Source organism: Adiantum capillus-veneris, chromosome 2, assembly GCF_014529385.1.
Source record: "Adiantum capillus-veneris isolate H3 chromosome 2, ASM1452938v2, whole genome shotgun sequence".
Classification (NCBI taxonomy): Eukaryota; Viridiplantae; Streptophyta; class Polypodiopsida; order Polypodiales; family Pteridaceae; genus Adiantum; species Adiantum capillus-veneris.
This window is the reverse complement of record NC_140932.1, coordinates 46,892,693-46,913,361: the sequence shown is the minus strand read 5'-3', so window position 1 is coordinate 46,913,361 and position 20,669 is coordinate 46,892,693. Positions and strand designations below refer to the sequence as shown.

The following is a 20,669-nucleotide window of genomic DNA, read 5'->3' as shown; positions in this document are numbered from 1 at the left end:
GAGGCTTTTGTACCGTTGGATATGCTTGCCATATTAGTTGATTTGAGAAGGTCTTTTATGTCTTTGTGTTTGATATACAGCAATAGTGATGCCATTTTTCTCGTCGGAATAAATGGATTGATATTCATGTGACAATTTATTTACCTGCAAATCTTACCATTGAGTGAACATGTGGCTTTCATGCAAAAGAGCAATATCAAGCTGTACGACTTGGAAGGTTTGTCTCTTCAGCATATATGAAGCTGGCTGCCTAAGTGGAGCTGAAGGTGTGCCTTTGGATTGTGCATCACGGGTATACTTGATAACATCTGAGCATGGATTCCTATTCTGAGGCCATGTCGTTTTCAAGCCGACTTTACTATTGTCATGATTACTTGCTGCATCTTTTTGCAAGTGGTTAGACATGCAACCCATGGAGCTTGATACAGGGAGTGAGTGTCCTTGATTGTCTTATGCAGCTTTCTTGATTCACCTATCCTCAGGATTCTTCACCGATTCCCAAGTGTGCATACATGCACATGCACGCGGGCACAAGGGCACGACTGAACTCGTGCACCCATGATTGTGTAAATTTGCATATTTTAGAAAGTACATGTTAAAATTTTTAGTGGTAAATTGATCACTATAATGGTTTGCACATCATATCACAAACGTAGTTTGAAGGTTTTTTCTGATCCTGTAGTTTTTGTAGGTTCACCTGCCTCTGCTGTGTTGATACACTTGGGTGATAGAAAGGTTTTACCATTTTCCTCTTCTTATTAACACACTCATACACCGACATATACACACACCCATGACGCAAAGAATTTTCACTTCGTTGGAAGCTATTCCAAGAGACCTCGAAGTACTATCCGATGGCACTTGGGTAATAGAAAGGTTATACTTCCTCTAATTTTTATTTATCTTGACAACTCTTACATACATGTGTATATATGTATATATGTATATATATATAACATGTATGTATATGTACGTGTATTTGTACTTATACGTGTATGCATACATATATGCATATGTATATGTGCATATGAATAAGTACATATATACACACATGTATATATATTTGTATATATGTATGTGTATGTATGTGTGCATATGTATATGCATATGCATATGCTCATGTGTATGCATTTGTACATGTACATGTGTATGCATATGTATGTGTATGTGTGTATATACATACATAAACTTGATTACACATCAATGAGTATAAGTTTAGACTCCATAAAGTCTTAATTAGTACAAGCCTTATGGAAAATAAAAGGTTCGCCTAACCTTGGGTCTTGAAAGTAAGAAGCTTAGGGAAAGCTAAAATGCTTTAGTTTGTCGATAAGCCCAGATGTAACCCATGTAATTTGATGGGGCTTAGGGCTTATAAGTTGTATAATTTTCTCCTTTTGGGACTCTCAATTTGAACTCTGCATATAATTAAATCCCCAAAAGATTATGATGTTTACTTGTTTACCTCATTTTTGAAGAGAGGCAAGGTACACGAGCTCTTATATAGCATGTTTGTCCTCAATTTTGCAAATTAAATGATCTATTTGGTATCATTATTTTGGGCATATCTAGACATTATGTACCTTTAAATTTGTGGCATTTAAATGTGAGCTTGTTTGTTCATTTTGCTGCATAATTTTTATTCTTGAAGGTTTGAAATTTTGTTGTCTTGTTGCTCAAATAGTCATTCTATTGCATTGTGTGCATGAGTAGTGATCTTGTGGTAATTTCTTAATGCTCAAATTTTTGAGTTGCCTTGAAGCATTTGCTCATCGAGTAATTACTAGTGTGTAGATAGCTACTTTACATTGTTTGTTGTGGAAGCTTGCTAACATTGGCATCGTTGCTAGGGACTATTATCTAAATCAGTAGTTTCACCATTTAAAGGGATAAATTCAATTTGAAAACCCTTAAGTATATACCCTTGAGACAATTAGTGGAACACACAAAGTCCATAGGTATTTGAGCTTTGATATGATCCGGCTTGGATCATGGATATCTATTGAAATCAATTAGTGGCATATTTATGTCATTAAATGGAGGTGTTTATGGAAAAGATCCAATATGTACATGTATAAAGTCCTCAGAGTACTATCAACTTAGTACTTGATATATGCTTATAAAATGTAGTACACCTCTACGACTATCATAAACCCTAATTGGTTGACCAATTTGCTAGTATATCCCCTTATGCAGCAAGCACTACACCAAGTGCAAACAATGAAATAACCTGAACCTTGAATGGAAGGTTCTAATCCAAAAGCCTCCAAGTACAAATCCAAAACCTAGGGATCCTCACTCCCCTCTTTTAACAGCTTGGCATATTCAACAAGATAGTTTTTGAACTTGACAAAATATCCTTGGATCACCTTGGTTTTAACTCTTGTTTTCTTGTGTGCCAACACTTGCTCTTAGTAAAAAATCTTTTATGTCTCTTCAACCTTAGCTTGTGCATCTTCACTCAAGTCTTGTGGCACTTCACTCTAGAAAGGTCTAAGGAGACTCACGTGAAAAGAACTGTGACTCCTTCTATAACCTTGCAGCTTTAATATGAAAGATGGATCATTGATCTTTTCTAAAATGTGAAAAGGACTAAAGTGCTACTTACCAAGATTTGGGCAAGGCTTCTCTTTGCATTGTTATCTTTGACTCTAGCAGCTTTCTTAAAATTAAGGACTTCTTCTCCTAAGCTCAAAGAAGGAGAACTTAATAGCTCTCCTATGTTTTTCCACAACTTTCTTATGTGAGGCCAAGGGTCGGGCACGACTAGTAGGGAACCAATGCAGGGGCAAGTCTATGAATAGACGGGGATGGATGGGAGGAGCATACAGTTTCCTCATTTTAGGCCTTTCATTTGTATCAGAGCTTCAACTCAATTGGGGGTATGCAAGGGCGTGAGCCATGGAGTAGGAAACCATGACAAAGAAGGAGGATCGTGCATGTGTAGGGTCTCTAATACAAGGCGATAGATTTCGACCTCCATCGTTTTGTCTTCAAAATAGTTGGGTGGCTTGGCACCACAAAGGAGCAAGATCTATATCTACACGGTATCCTTTTGGCCATGCCATTACTAGCTCTCCTCCCCTCATCCTCTTGGCACCACAAAGGAGCAAGATCTATATCTATATCTACACGGTATCCTTTTGGCCATGCCATTGCTAGCTCTCCTCCCCTCATCCTCTTGGCACCACAAAGGAGCAAGATCTATATCTATACCTACACGGTATCCTTTTGGCCATGCCATTGCTAGCTCTCCTCCCCTCATCCTTGGCATGCCATATGGGAGCTTTGTGAAGCTTCTTTTTCACACAACAAGGCCAAAAATTTAAAGTTTTGGGCCTTAAAGGTTATACAAGGGGTTTTTCACTCGCAAGGTTTCCATGAAAAAATCTCAAGCACTGTTGTCGCCATTGCCACAATGTTCTCGAGCATGAGGATGCTCTCAAGTGGGAAGCATCATTGATAGTAGCTACATAATTTATAGAAATTACAAAATTTTCATGTTCTTTTTTGAAATTTGAAAGACATTTTACGCTTTGCAAGATAACTTATATGATCAATTTTGCATGAATTTGAAGTTAAATGACAAGGCTTGGTCTTGGCTATTTTTTGGAAACAAATAACAACAACAAAGTTTTCAAGTCCGGGCATTTGAAGCTACGAGAGGTAATTTTGGAGATGGCATCGACTTGCTTTTGGAAAGTCCTTTTGATTTTGGAGATTGGTTTGGCATGGCCAATCGCTCTCTCTAGTTTGTGGTTTCTCGTTGGGGCTAGACACACTTCACTTCGGAGAAGCTTCACTTCACAAGGTGGCTGTTTCACAAGGTATTCATCTTTTTCTTTTTAACACAATGCACTTCACTATGGATTCAGATATAGATTGTATCATGATTTCGACTTTGAGAGCCCTGGACTTGTTAGGGCTGTTGTTGCACTGTAGTTGGCTACCCTCATGGAAGGTGCTTGCACAACAACTAGCATGGATGACAACATAGAATTTCTTGATATGAAAGAATTTAGAGTAGCGCAAGCACACATGTCTATTTTAGAAACAAATTTTGCATGTTTGAACGATAATGTCACTAAGTTGTCTCATCTAGTAGTGCAATGTATGCATCAGCAAGCCAAGGGCACTGCAAGTGAGAAGCCTTGGATTTTTTGGGGCATCGTGCTTGAAAATCCAACCCCTAGCGTGTAGGAGCAAGGTTCCAATCCAGACTCGCTACCAATTCTCTCACAAAGAAGTGGAAAAGTTGTTTAGAAACACCAAGCCACCGACCTTTTGGGGGGAGAAAGAGCGTAACCATTTGAGAAAGGATAAGAGATAGTGATCTTTCTTGCTTAGGGATGGCTCTAGAGGCGACTCTGAGCTTGAAGGAGTGGACACCAAGGGCCCTAAAGGAGTGAGGGAGGGAGATGGTGCTATAGGTTTCTGACCACGCCATGCTGTGGAGGTTGCACCCTTGCTTGGAGACCACCCTGTCACTTGCATGGCCTTCCTTGACTACTTCCATTCCACTCCTAGGCTACTTTCCTTTCCACACTAGCTCCTAGGAAGGCCCCCCTATTGTATGTAAGAAATGCATAATAGAATAAGGATCTAGTTGGCCATGAGCCAACTCCAAGTTGATGAAGATGTCAAAGTAGCTGGTCTTTCCCTAGAGCTTTGGTGAAGATATCTGCACAATTATCTTCAGTAGGAAAATACTCTAGCTCCACAATTTCATCCTCAATTAGCTCTTGAACATAATGATACTGAACCTCAATATGCTTTGTGCGTGCATGGAAGATGGGGTTCTTGGCAATCGCCATGCAACTATCATTGTCGCATTGAAGTGTTGTTGCTGAATGAAGAGAAATGCCTAAGTCCATGAGGACTCGCCTTAACCAAACTGCTTCACAAGCTACAAAACAAGCAGCTTTATACTCTACTTCCGTTGAAGAAAGAGCGACGGTTGGCTGCTTCTTGCTAATACAAGAAAACACTCCAGAACCAAGTGAGAAACAAAATCCAGAAACTGACTTTCTAGAGTCACAATCTCTTGCCCAATCGGAGTCACAATACCCACTAAGAGTGTTTGTGCCAATGCCATAGGCAATGACATGGCCCAAAGTACCTTTGATGTACTTAAGAACTCACATACCTGCCTTCCAGTGAGATTCTCTTGGTTGGTTGGAAAACCTGCTTAAAACACCTACTGCAAAAGAATTATCCGGCCTAGTGTTGCACAAGAAAATTAAGCTTCCCACAAGTTTTTTTGTACTTTTTAATGTCGACTCAGGAAGAATAATCTTCCATGGAGAGTTTTGTATTTACCTCCATTGGAGTGCTCACAGGTTTTCAATCCATCAAGCCAAAAGCTTTTAGGATCTCTGCTGCATACTTTTGTTGAGAGATGAAGATACCTTATGAGGATTTCCAAACCTCAATCCCCAAACAGTAATGCAACAAACCTAAGTTTGTTATTTTGAATTCAGAATTCAAACTCTCACGAGTTTGTTGGATGAGTTCTTCGTGGTCACCTGTGATTATCAAGTCATCGACATACAAGATAATAATGACTTATTTTCCATTCTCTCTAAGCACATATAAATTTGCTTCTGAAGCACTTCTTCTAAAGCCAAGTTTTTTTTAAAACTTATCAATTCTGACATACCATGCTCTTGGAGACTGTTTCAGGCCATATAAAGCCTTCTTCAATCTGCAAATCTTCTGTTTTGAATGAGGCGTCTCAAACCCTAGGTGGTTACTCAATATACACCTCCTCCTTGAGAAGTCCATTAAAAAATGCAGACACAACATCCATTTGGTAAACAACCCATAAATCGATAGTAGCAAGAGCAAGCACAAGGCGAATAGTTGTCATTCAAGTTGTGGGAGCGAAGGTGTCACTTACATCAAACCCTTTGACTTGAGAGAATCCTTGTGCTACTAACCTGGCTTTGTACTTTTGCAAAGAGCCATCAACTTTATGCTTGAGCTTGTACACCCATTTTGTGCCGATGACTTATTTCTTTGGAGGCCAATTCACTACTTCCCAAGTGTCATTCTTTGTGATGCTATTGTATTCAGACTGCATCGCTTCCTTCCACTTTGGATCAACCATGGCCTCGTTGGGACGGAGGCTGGCTCCTTCACAGAGCCCACAATTTCCGTCATGAGAGCCATGTTGACGATGTATTCAGAGGCTCTCCTTTGCTCCTCTATTCTCTTTGACCATCACAAACCCCTCTCCTCTTCATGAGGATTGTGAACTTGAGGGTTTCGAGTGTCAAAAAGCTATTGAGCCCACTTTGGTAGTGGCTTTCCTATAATGCTGCAATAGGTTGGTTAGATTTATTTGAGTTGTCATCATCGAACAACTCCTCCTCTTGATTTTTTACCTGACTTTAATCTGGCACATGGTGAGTTATTTCTTTGTTTGATGAGAAAGTGGATGAAACCGGTTTCTCCACCGTATGTGGCCCTTCTTCAAATACCACATCTCGGCCGGTGAGTATTTTCTTTGCCTCTGGATCATAGAGTCAATAAGCCTTAGACTCTTCATTGTATCCAATAAATATGCACTTCTTGCTTTTGGCTTCTAGCTTTGTTCTTTGTAAATCAAGAATATGTGCATAACAAAAACACCCAAATGTTTTGAAATGCAAGACCGAAGGTTTCTTACTAGAATAGGCTTCTTGAGGTGTTTTCCCTTTCAAAGCCTTTGTGTAGCTTTGATTGAGAATGTACATTGACGTACTTACTGCTTTGGCCCAAAAGGAATCTGGCACACCCTTGGCTTTGGGCATACACCTTGTCATTTCTATCACCATCCATTTGCGACGCTCCACAATCCATTTTTTTGTGGTGTGTAAGGTGTAGTAAGGTGTCGTTTTATGCCATGCTTGTTGTAGTACTTGTTGAATTCATTTGAGATGAATTCTCCTCCTCGATCTGTGCAAAGCTTTTTCTCCTTCTTTCTTGTTTCATTTTCTACAAGCTTTTGCCACATTTTAAACTTTCTTCATACTTCTCACAAATGAAATACACCCACATCTTCCTACTAAAGTCATCGACTAGTAGCAAAAAGTAGAAAGATCCACCCAAAGATTTTTCCACAGAGATCTGCGTGTACCAACTCTAGAGGAGACTGAGCTCAATTACTACTCTCTTGTGGAAATGCCTTTCTTCGTTGCTTGCCCATCATGCAAGCTTCACAAATTTCATTCATACATGAGATTTGAGGCATGTGTGCCACCATCCCAGATTTTTGCATCTCTTTTAGCACAACAATGCTTAAGTGACCAAATCTCTCATGCCATAATTGAGTTGTACCTTTTTTGTAGTGGCCGTAAGTGTAGAAAGTTTGTAGAGGTTGTTGCGCCTTACGCCCTTTCCCAATGTGTTTCCTTTAGAATCCAAGATTTTTGCTCCATTTTTCTTGAAACGAACTTCAAGTTCACGATTAGTGATTGCAGCAATGGACAACAAATTCTTTTTGATTTGAGGCACGTACAACACATTAGAGAGCTCTTTAATTTCACCTGTAGTAGCTGCTAAAAAAGAAATTGTCCCAGACCCTTTGGCTGGACATTTGGCATTATTTGCAACAATTACACTTATGGGTTCCTATAGAGGCTTCCAGGAACTATACCAGTCTTTTTTACTAGTCATATGTCGGGACGCACCACTATCTAGAATCCAAGAACCATCAACAAGTGGAGTTTGTGCTGATGAGCATACCTCTTCTATGACGGCCCATAGTTCAAGGTATGCTTCAGCATTGTTGGTGGATTCTCTTTCCTTCCAAGAAGATTTCATGGTGCCGTTCTTCTCGTCTGCTTTCTTCTTTCTAGCATGACACTTCTTGTCACAGTAAAAATAGCTACCTGAAAATTTCCTCTTCTTGGGCTTCTTCTTAGGAGCATTTGACGTAGCCCCTTTCCTTTTGCATTGTCTTTGAAGGCAGCATCACCTCCACCATCCCTGGTCCTGAGTCGCAGCTCCTCTTCAAGCAACATTGCACTTAGTTCTTCAAACATAAGAGGGGTTGGACGAACCTGAGTGTTGAGTGCTGAAACGAGACCATCATATCTTGCCGGAAGTATGCGAATGCAGCACCAAGATAATTCAAACATAAAAGGGGTTGGACGAACCTGAGTGTTGAGTGCCATAAACGAGACCATCATATCTCGCCAGAAGTATGCAAATGCAGCACCGAGCTAAATCTTTCGAAGAAATAGCCACACCAATGGAAGATAATTGATCTGGGAGGTCCTTAATCCGCTTGATAAAGTCCTCCATGTTCTCTGCATCATTAAGTTTCTCAGCAGCAAGCTAATTTTCTAGATTTTGAATTCTGGTGTGATTCTGCGTCTCACATTGGCGAGCCAATATGCTCCAAGCTTCATGTGCTTTAGTGGTATGCTGAACCAAAGTGAGGACAAATCAGTTACACACATGAAAATGGTGCATAATGCATCTACATTCCTTCTTTTCCAGGCACGTAGAAAAGTAGCATCCAGGGGAATTACAACACTTGGATTTTTCGGATCATTTGTTGCAGTGGGCTCCGGGTCTGCACCATTTGGCCCCAACACCGTATCCAACAATTCATATGAATCCAAAATTGCAAAAATTTTGAATTTTCACAATGTGTAGTTGGTGCCGTCAAGATTTCCTTCAATGAATGCTGGTGGACGAATGCGAAGCGGAGCAGCACCGGAAACAACACTTGAAGACGCTGACATAATTCATTTTGCAAAGTAATAAAAGTACTTCTTGTACTTTCTTAGCTACAAGCACCTAGTGCTCTGATACCATGTAAGAAATGTGGAATACAATAAAGATCTAGTAGCAAGGAGACTAGAGAGAGAGAGATACAATGCAAAGTAGATTAGTGGCAAATCAAAAACTTTAGATTAGCACACTATTACAAAGTGATGGTGTCATCCACCCATGCACTCTCAAGGTAGAGCTTATATGGAGATCTAGACAACTAGAGCAAGTAGGAATACAAGGGACTAACAATCCTTACACCAGGATGTATTGTGTGCGTCAAGTGTGCACACCATTCTATCGCATTACTCATGAGAAGGCCTCCTTATATAGATGTAAGGGATCCTCTAAACGCCCATGTGTAGCCGTTCTTAGATAGCCAAGTCCAAGTAGGACTCTCCCATGCGCCCATGTGTAGCCACTTTTGGGTAGACAAGTCCTCCTAGAACTCAGCCACCACTAGCCAAGGAAATTTGGCCACCGACCAAAGACCACTGGCTGTCGACCACCAGCCAAAGACCACGGAAAACCGGCTACCGGCCACTGGACGTGGTCGACCACTGGACGGCCATTTTTCGATTGTCTTTCGTGCGTCATCCGGCCAAGATATTCCGACAAAAAGGAATATTTTAAGTTGAGTCAGTAGCAGATCCGTACCGGATTGGGCAACTTCAACTGAGGGGACATAAATGAAATGAGTACACAGGACTGAAGTGCTCACTTTGTGGAGAGCATCAGTGTTTTTAGATCATTGATTGGAGTCACAATTGCCAAGTTATTAACCGTTATAGATTCACCAGGGTCGGTTCTTTGCCAGTCAAGTCAACTCGACCGGAGTGCCATTTGGGAGATTTTGGCTCTCGCTCGGGTTTTGGAGTGCATCAAAGTAAGTGCTCGAGGAGAATCTTATCCGAAAAATATTATCTCCTGCAGTGCATTGATAACAGCTACATGTACGTCAACTTTTGGGGGATCTCTCTTCTTTTCATTCATCCTCTTCTCTCTAGAGGAGAATAGCAATCTCCTAAAACCAAAATCTCTCGCTTTCATTAGCCAATCCTAATCTCGACACTCTTTAGCCTGGATGACCATAATTTCTAATCTCGCTTAAGCCAAATTTTCCTAAGCTATTAATCATAAGCCATCTTAATCATAAGCTCTCTCATCGGAAGCTTAAGCAATCAAAGCCATCTTATCTTAATCTCTAAGCTAAGCTTTCATAAGCTCCATTAGCCAAGCCTAAGCCCAGATTATCACGAGCTCTAAGCCAAAGCTCCAATCCCATTAATTCATCATTAACCTTTGATAACCATAAGCTCTCCAAGCGAATTTTCCTCCCGATATCATTGAGCAATCCTAATTGTAAGCTCTAAGCCAAGCTGCTCAAACTGATTAGCCGTCAACCTAAGCTCTAAACCAAATCCTTAATCCTCTTAACCCGGAATTAAGCCAAATCAGATGGCCATTGGAATTCGAAGCTCCTAAAGCCATAGCGGGAAGAAGCAGAAGGAAAATGAAGCAGTTCAAGGCAGTTCAGAATTGATTTTCTTGATTAGCACTTGGTTTAAAGCAGGATAATCCTTGTAAGGAGCATAAACTCCTCCATTAATATTTGATTGAAAAAGGGGTACTGTTCAATTCGATTTGAGCTATCAAGTTTCAATCTGTCTGTTTTAAGCTCTATCTTCATTATTTGCGGTTGCTGCAACTCCTTCCCTCACACCTCTCACAGCCACGGGCCCCGTGCCTTCCCGGATCACCTTTCGAATAAAAATCCCCCGACAATGGGATCATAGTTGTATTAAGATGTTCAATGTCCATGCAGTTCTTCAGTTTTTGATACAACATGCACTAACTAGCTATAGCTTAAGCTGATTTATCTTGAGTCAACAACATGTTCTTGCTCTGTATATTTATTGAAGATGTAAATGTAACGACTTTGCCTATCTAATAGTTGAGAATTTACATCATTTTATTTTGTTGGTTTTGCCTTTTGTAGCAGCCTAGTGATATTGGCACATACGCCACTTCTTGAAAGTTTGCCACATGTGTACAAAATCTTCTATGGGTAGAAATAACTATTATTTAGTAAGAAAGGGTTTTGCTACCTTATGATGGCTTAGGGAAAGGCAAGAGTCACATGATCATGACAATTCTATAACCATGTGAATTGCCGGTGTATTCCATTTTCCACAAAGGATGATTATGTCTATAGACTCTATAGTTCAAACTGTTTGTCAAAACAATTGTCTGAAGGTGCTATAAGTGTTTTAGTACATAGCCATAGGCCTGTTTTGAAGGCCACATCCAAGAAAGACAAGCGAGACTTAAGCTTATGTCAAAAATGTGACCCTTCAATTTTACATATGCAAGCTCTCAACTATATATTGAGCCAGAGTTTGATTTGGATGCACAACCCATTTTGGAAGGTTTTGTTGCAGCCACATTTCTTGTGCAAGCTACCTTAAGTACTGCACAGATTTTAAGGATTGTTGTAAGGATAGCTCTACTAAGTTGATTGAGCTATCAATTTGCATTTGCAGTAAGTCATATGGGAATTTTTTTGTTTAGCTTCATGACACTGATTTGTTCAATAGAACACAAGGGGTTTTTAGGGACTACTTGCTTAACACTCTATTTTGCGAAGAATTTGCCAACCATCATGGAAAAAGATAAAGCAAAGGTAAACACTGAAGTATATCAACCTCGCAAGATGACTTTACCTTCAATGAGAAACCATCAAACTTCTTGTGTAGCCTCTACATCAAGAGCCAACCCATCAACAATGCAATGGAAACCGAAACAAAAAGTCTATCAACCAAAGTTTTCATCACAAAAAAGCATCAAGAAGAAGCCAAAGAGAATCAACCAAGTGTTAATATCCAAAGAGCACATCCAAGTAAAAGACCTAGTTTGGATACATGAAGCACAAGCTCAACCTAAAAAACTAAAAGTGATAGGGCGGGTAGCATCAAACGAGTCAATCACTGCTCAGGGCTACTTCGAAGGAAACGCTAATGTTTGGGCCAAAAAGGCTAAAGTCATAGCCTAGACCTCAAGTAGGAAGTTCTACAAGGAGCAAGCTGATCTATCAATGGAGCACAAATAACTCAACCAGGAGAAAGAAAAATAGCAAAAGACAAGAGAAAATACCTTCCAAGCAAGCAACGGGACAAGTTAGAGTACCAAAGCCAGACGCTCGTCAAGCTACCCAAGAAAGACATGTGAAGCAGCGGATGATACCAATCAAGATACTTGAAGCACAAGGATATTATGAAGATAACACTCAAATATGGTTTAACAACCAAGAGAAATCATGCAGCACAAGCTTCCGTCCAAAGGCAAGCAATGACAACAACAAGCCAACATAAGCCAATTGCAACCAAGGCTGTTATAACCTCGAGATGGATACCTTGTCATTTACTCCAAAATGAAGCCTTCTACAAAGAAAATCATCAAATATGGATACCAAAGCCTAGTGTCCCATCAAGTCATTGAGCAAATGGAGAAAATGTAAAATATGGTCACACATGGACCAAAGACAATGTGGGCCTCGGAATTTCTCGTGGAAACTCAAACACATAGAACCCACACACAGATTCAATCGCTTCTCATGCGAGATAAAGCAAAGGGCACATCAGTCCCTACAAGAGCATAGCTATCAAGCACTAACATAATGTCAATACTCAGGGAAATGACTCTGATGGGGCATGGAGACTCTTTGAGGTTGTCAATCTCAATAAGTGAACCTAACAAGCTAATGCAACAACTCCACAAGAAAATCAATCACTCAATGATTAAGAAAGTTTGTCTATGTCATTTCTCACCGCTCTGGGTCATCATGCCATTTTGACACTCGAACAGACTCGATGCAACAAAATTGTAGGAGGAGGTCTAGGACACCTAGGGGGGCACTATCCTACCAAGTATGGTTGCAATACAGCAAGGTCCCAAAATCACAATCCATCATGAAAAAGGTCCTAAAAATTGCAACAAAACTATCCAAAAATGTTGCCCTATGGTCTAGGAACACTCTCCTATGGTCGAAATGACTAGAATCAAAGATTTAAGCACTCAAATCTACAATTAAGGCTCACAGACATTGGAGAGGGGGAAAGGGGAACACACCTAGCACACAAATCAATGCCTCACTATAGCCCACGGTATACACAATGCCCCAATACACTAGAGTTCACCTTCAAAACTCAACACTATCCACAAGCAAACCACCGCCTGCACATGGCCATACACACACACGCTTTTTTTGTATTGCACCAAACAGACCCAATCATTCTACTCTACCCAATTCACAGCCTTCCACACGCACACATTGAGGCGGTCCGGGGCGGGCAACAAGAAGAGTGGCCTCTAGACACCCTTCAAGGCTCCCGTGCTGCTCAATGGGGCTGGGGTACAACGCAACACAAACCAAAACAACAAACCCACCGCCAAATCCCAACTACACAAGGGGCACCACCTAGTTTAAGAGCGAACTAGGACGCAAAAGAGGAGAATCGTTAGAGCAACCCACAAACAAGCAAGGAATTTACACTAACCCTATCACCAATGGAATACTCTCACACACTAAAACACGAGAGAGAGAGAGAGAGAGAGATAGTGAGATAGAGAGAGAGAGAGAGAGAGAGAGAGAGAGAGAGAGAGAGAGAGAGAGAGAGATAGAGAGAGAGAGAGAGAGATAGTGCTCGGGCTGCTTTGAAACGTATCGGCAATGATCAAGCAAACAAAACTATCTATTTAAGAAAGAGAGAGAAAGGGGGAGGGGGTGCTTGTTGCATTAATACCTTCTTACAAATCTGTCATGACAAATCAAAGTGAGATTAGTACTTGTTCAACATAGCTTGCGTAAATTTCACCACAACACATCACAAGAAAAGCCACCCCAATCACTGTCTTAAGGTCAGGGGAGTCCTCTCCACCCTGTCGCCCTCTTACAGTATGTGGGATTTATGGCTAGATTGATGACAACACCAGAGACAAGCTATCAAAAAAAAAAAAAAAAACACCAAGACACTTACGCATCATTGTTGTCCATTACTTCACGTTGGAAGGGAGACAAAGTATCCAAGCTTAGTCCAAATCCACCCTCCTTGATTCAGCGAATGTTGGGCTTACACTAGTAGGAGAAATGATAGATTTCCTACTCTCAATTGAATGATCACTCTCTCTCTTTCAATGGCATAGATTTCCCTTGCTAATCCCCTATTACAACACATGCACATGCATAAGACAATGAGCTTCCACTCAAGAGCTCCTTCTAGAGAGGTTGAGCTTGGCTTCTCAAGCTATAGCATAGTGCTCTTGCTTATGGCTCCCCCCTTTTTATGCTAGCTACACCCTCCTTTTATAGCAATTTTGAAGGCTAGGGTTACTCCTCTAACCATGGTTGGGTTAGATTTTCAGCAATTTATCTAATTTCTTTTGCTTGGAATTATCAAGAAGTTGGTGGGGAAAGAGAGAGGAGAGAAATGGAGGTGATAGGACTTTTCATAGTGGGTTAGTGTTAGTAGAGTTAGTATTAATTTACAAATGGAATTGGATATTTACAATGGGAGTATCCATGTAGGATACAAATAAGGAAGAAAAACTCTTAAGAGGTAAGAAAAGGTGGATTTCTTACAAGGTTGATGCTCCAAGTGTCTTGAGTAGGGCCAATTTTGACGCTTGTTGACGGTCCACTAGCTTTGACGGTACATTTTTTCTCCACTCTTGACCTTCTTTGAGAGACAAGGTAATTGAAGCTGAGTAATCAACCACCATGATGCTGTCTTTTAAGAGAAGAGGCTGAATTTTGTGGTTTTTTGATAGATATGGGTAATTTGGAGGAGCAAAAATGAGACTAGGTGGTCAATTTTGGAATGGAATTGTGTGTGGGAGGTATGAGTTCACCATGGTTTCTCTTATTCTTCAAGGTTGAGGAGAAGGTGAGTAGTGTGCAGAGAGGAGTGGTGAGAGAGATGGGGATGATGAGTGGAGAAGTGTGTGTGAAAGAGGAAAATGATAAAGTGGAAGAGAGAGTGTGGCTGCATAGCATGGGAAAACTGGGGTCCACTAAAAAAATCATAGCTCACAGCTGGTAGCTCCAAAAATCATGAAAAAATTTGGTGTGATTATTCAGAGCGTGGGCTACATTTTCTCTTTTGACCACCGCTCCAAATTCGGAGTGGAGATAGGTGCCAAAATTCTCACCAAAAAGCCTGTTTTTTATGCCTGCAAAAGTCTTTTAGTGGCCCCCTCCTTTGTTGAATTTGTACAATGCATCCAAGAGTGAGCCCCTCCTTTGTCATATTATAATACAAAGCATTCAAGTTGCCCTTGACCCATGCATGGAGGAGGATTATTGGTGAAATAAGAAATATATACATGGTGGGACTAGTGTATGGACTATTCATGGACTTTAGCTCAATGAGCACATGGTGTTAGAATAATGAGTAAAAATAATAATAAAAATATGGAGGAGTTATGGATATGGAAAGATATTGGAATCGTATGATATGGTCCCTCCTTGAATTATTTTGGGTGAAAGAGAAAAATGTATGCAAGTAAATAATATAATAAAAGTAACCAATGAGTAGAAATCAATTTTTTGTTTTCACGAGGGTGAGGGTGAAAATGTGGGAGTGATTTGTATAAAGGAAAAATATGAGGTTAGAGTATGTACATATTGGCAAAAAAATAAAATTATGGTGTAAGAGGATGAAAGAAGGTATACATAGGTTTAATAAAACACACACCTAAGTAGAAATATTTAAATAAAATACCAAAATAATTATAAAAAATCCCTATATTTAGGCCATATATACAATGAAATATTTACACACAAAGAGGCCATAATATACTTTTATTTTTTTATTTTTATTTTTATTTTTTTTGGCTCACCTAGCTCAGTGACTAGCTAGCTGAGGGTTTTTAAGAAGATATGGAAAAAGTCCCGTGACTCACGCACGCCTATGTACAGTGAAATGGTAGAGATAACCACAGTGTTTGGGTGATTTTGGTAGGGTGAGGTAACTCACTGTGGCAATTACAAAGAGCCAAAAAAACGGCTATCAACATCATGTCTCTATCTCTCTTTGCATGACAAACCTCGGGGGGCACACATGCCGCCACACGCCTGGAAACACACACATACAAGCAGAGAAGAGAATGGGGGAAGGGGGAATGATGCCAAGAGACAGCAATGATGGCTTCGTTTTCCTATACACAACCATGTACAACCAATTCTGAGTCGGCACAACCCTCGGCCAAAAAAGCTTAATGGCAAAAGCTCCAAGAGCAAAAGACGCATTGGCAAAAAGCCCTTAAAAATTCACCTTTATTCCCTTTTACAGAGGGGGCTAAGTCCAAAAAGAAAAAAGAGAGCTCTCCAGATCATACAGTTCAACTTCAACTCCTTTTAGCATTTTTGTGAGCTGCATACAATTGGCATACTCTCTTTTTAGAATGATTACATGGTGGACAACTCGGTTTGTTCTTGTCTGCCGAGTTTGGCTGCCCGCTTTACTCACCCTATGAATTCGCCCCTTTGGCATATGGCACCCCCCTTGGGGAATCTATGAGCTCTCTCTCTCTCTCTCTCTCTCTCTCTCTCTCTCTCTCTCTCTCTCTCTCTCTCTCTCTACCAGTGGTCGCAGGACACCCCCCAACATTATATTGCTAGTGGGGGGACCCCCCTCCCTTCAAACATTTGGCCCCAGGGGGCGCGTGTGAACTGTCTCATGCCAAGCACATGCCACATCATCACTGCACAAAGAACCCCAATGAACCATCGGCCTCCAGCTACTGCCAGCGCGCCATCGGTGTAGGACAAAACCACCGGACATGCACCCATCATGCCACTGCGCAGTGCCCAAGGGGCGTCAGCCATCGCCATGCTCAAGGGGAGCTCTCCCTCTCGCCTTCACACTACAAATGGGGCTCACAGGCCAAGTCTTATACCCTGTCATGCAGGTCTTGAGAAGCACATGTGAATTTTTTTGCCTGCCACGTGGCGGCCTCCAGAGCATTCACTCCCAAGCCTTCAAAAATTTTAAGCTTTTTTTTCCCAAAACCTCCCAAGCATTGCAACTTTTTGTCCCTGCTTGCCTTGTCTGCCAACTACCGCAAAATGCTCCGCCCACCAAGCTGTTAAGGTCGGCTGAAACCCCCCGTCTTTGGCTGCAAGCCACATAACCCCCACTTCATTTAGAATTTGGGAAGACCTCAAACTGAAGCCGCAAAAATGCTAGGTTTCATCTGCAACCAATCTCAAGCAAATGCACCCAACCTTCCAACTGCTATAACTTTCCTCTCTGGGCTCTGTTTGACAAGCTATCAATTCTTGTTGGCTCCATACACTACATAGCACCTTTTGAAATTGTGTCAAGGCCCAAAAAACACCAGACGACATGACCCCCCATGTGGTTAGGTGGGCACCAACTCAGCCCCCGATAAAACTTCAAAAGGCCATATCCTGCAATCCATAGCTCTGATCTGCAATCTGAAAAGACGCTCCATAACTCAAGCACTACGTGCCTATACACTGAAAACCCCTTGGGCCACATGTCCCCAGTTTCCCTGCCCAGCGTGGATCTACAATGCACTGAACTTTCAAACTCAAATATCTTGGGCTTCGTAGCTCTGTTTGATGAGCTTTCTAGACTTGATCCTTCAGCACCTCGAGCTCTACATATCTAGGCCCAAAGATTGCACTTTGAACCTCCTTCATCTCCTACCCAAATTAGCCCCTTCTAAAGCCTTTCTTGGTTTGTAACCGCATTAGCCATACATATTTGCTGCTGCTACCTGTCTACCCATTATCTTTATAGCTGCTCTAGCCCTTTACCATGCTTCTGATAGCTTGTACATACCTGCCCATGCCATCTTCTATGGTCGACCAACTTTGGTTGCACCTACGTGCAGTTTCGACCACAGAAAATCTGACAATGCTTACACTTGAGTGAAAGAGAAAAGTGAGAGGAACACAATACAAGTTTTGGAATCAAAATTTGATTACCCAATCATTAGAAAAGTTGATTACAAGTTGGAGCAACTTTGTAGCTTGAGCGCACGTACAATAGAGCTCTTTCTTTTCTAAAGGTAAGCCTCCTTTTATATTGAAGTTATTAACCTTTATACATAGGGCTCTTTAAATGGCCAGTGGCCAATTCATGTGGACTTTTATAAATTCATCACAGAATTACAACTTAGGGAATTGACCTACTACTCTGGAATCAAGATTTGCACCATTAGGGCCAAAAACGGCTAGAAAAGGGATATTTGTAAATCTAAGGATTAAGGAATAGTCCAATAGTCATTTGACACGTATACAAAATTATGGCACTCTTGTCTCCTCTATCTTGGGTTTTGATGGTCCTATTTTGACGGAGAGCGGCTAAATGTCTTGATCATAAGGCCGAAATTGCTATATTTAGGTGCTTTCGGCGAGTAAGCTCATTAGATTTGCGGCCCAAAGTAATGAAGTCTCATCTTTTATTATATTTTATATTTCACAAAATCGTTGTCAAAAGATACAAAATCTATGTGAGAAAGCTCTAAAAACAAAGCCATTAATGACAAATCACCTACTTTTTTCAAATGTATACCTTTTCACTTTCCGTCTATTTTGTGAGAGGTTTAGGTCTTTCCATATTTGTATTTTCTTTTTCCTTCTCTAATCTCTAAGATTCCATGGTTTCTTTTGCACGTCACCCTTCACATAACATAAATTCTTGTGACTTTCATAACGTTAGAGAGGATGGTCTTTGGAAACCCATGTATTTTCATGTGAATGACTAGGTAACAATGCTTCCTTCATGCAAAGGTGTACACAGAGTGAAGAGAACCAAACGAGATAAAGTAAAAAACTATTGGAAATGTCGTGTTCTTAATTTCAAAGTGACTGGCAATGGATGGCTAGCTAAGGTTCAACATGTGTATATGGCCAAGGATATGGTGTTAAACTTGGACGAACATCCCACAATGCATTCTTACTATAAGTAAAAAAAAACTTATCTATATGATACAATGAATTTTTGATTCTCCCATTGTTCTTTCTCATTTTTTGATTCCATTCCATATATATTTTCTTCAACAATTGTGGAATGTCAACTTGTGGAGAGTCTAAGTGGGACATTCGAAGCAATGCATAAAGGGATTGCAGATGCTATGTATGTTGACAAGCCACCTTCTTTTTACAAAACAATGGATTTGTTTGTCTATTTTGTAGAATACGAGGTTCCATCACGAGAAGGTGCATATGGAGAACTACATCAGTTACCCATTCCCACCATAAGTTCACTTGACTAGGAAGCCCCTGATGCATGTACTATATCAAGCTTCAAATCCAAGATCAGAGAACACATCCTTAAAGCTATGTCTCCGGGTAGGATATCAAGAAGGATTAAAGTTCAATGGTTCTTGCCTATACATGTCTTTGTGGCATGTTTCAAAACAATGGACTCGCAGAGGATAAAGACGATGTGGCTTAATAGAAGACTTTGTATGAATAAACTGGATAATGTACTTGGAGACAGATGGAATACCAAAGAAAATTTCCATATTGGCAATAATATTAGTTGTGGAGTAAGCCCAAATTCTATGTTTATCTCATATCAACTATATCGTCAGTCATTAGTTATGGTCTATGACTCTACAGGAGATGGAGAAGCAAGTTAGGTAGTTGGGTTCCCCTCGCATCTTAGGAAAATTGTCCAGAGTTTGAACTAAAGGTCACAGTCCATCCACACATTGAGCATAGAAGCCTTATAGTAACAACAAATTGGAGACTACAGGATGCTAGAGAATCTCTTGAGTTTCTTGATGAAGCATCTCTTGAGTATAGATTCAAAGTGGATGGAATTGTGGTGAGCACAAGGATGGAGAATTCAACCTCTTGCATCACATGCCTTCCCCCAAAAATAGTTGTATTTGAGCCACGTGCAAGGACTTGAAAAAACAAGTTCAATGTTGTAATCATTGCATTTTGCAAATATATTTGTCTTTTCTACCTTGTTGTGTTTGTTATTTATTTTTGTTTTAAACTTACATGACACCATTATACACATTTAAGAATTGAATAGTTGGTATTAAGTATTTGAAGTACAAAATTATGAACCACCAAAGGGTATATGTTCATATGGACAAAATGAACAAAAGTGTATATAACTTTTGATTACTCACATAACTTTTGTGGAGTAATCAATCATGAAACTCCACTTTTCTTTTTGCTTGAGAGGATTTTGCATCCTCAAAGACCCTTTTTATTTTGTGTTCAGGAGGGGGTGAAGTCAGTTCAGGAGGGGGTGGTGGTGACTTGGGCTCCTCAGGGCTTGGCACAGGGGACTTGGTAGGGGTTGGTGCTTTGGGCTCCTGAGGAGTGGTTGGCTTGGGTGACTTGGCAACCTTCTTTGGCAACATGGATGATAGTTTGAAAGGTGAGCTCTTAGCTCAATGATGCTTTTGAACCTTGAATTTCAATGGTGAGTGGAATGGATGGCCCTTTGTATCTGCTTTTCTCTTCTTCTTGGTGGGGCTCTTCCTCTTGGCATGAATCTTCTTGGCCTGGCTCTTCTTTGTAGGACTCTTCTTTGTATGGATTTTCTTTGAAGGTCTCTTACTTGTATGTCTCCTCTTTGAAGGGCTCTTCTTTGAAGGGATCTTCTTTGCTGGGCTCTTCTTCTTGTGATCCCTTTTCTTTGCATCCAAACCCTTGATGGCTCTACCTTTCTTTGGTGGCAAAGGAGAATCTATTTCATCTGTAGTTGGTGTCATAGGAGAGTTTGGATCTTTTGGGTTTATTGATATTTCCAAAACCATATAAACAGCCTTCTCTCTCACCCACGTGACCCAAGACTCTGGATATTCATGCAACTGCAACAAGTAGAAAAAGAAAATAAAGAACATGAGTA

General features: G+C 40.6%; 1 pseudogene; it reads right to left on the bottom strand.

The window, feature by feature from the left end:
- Positions 1-4,640: 4,640 nt before the first annotated feature.
- Positions 4,641-20,669, bottom strand: part of LOC147462712 (uncharacterized) — a 124,336-nt pseudogene continuing 108,307 nt past the window's right edge.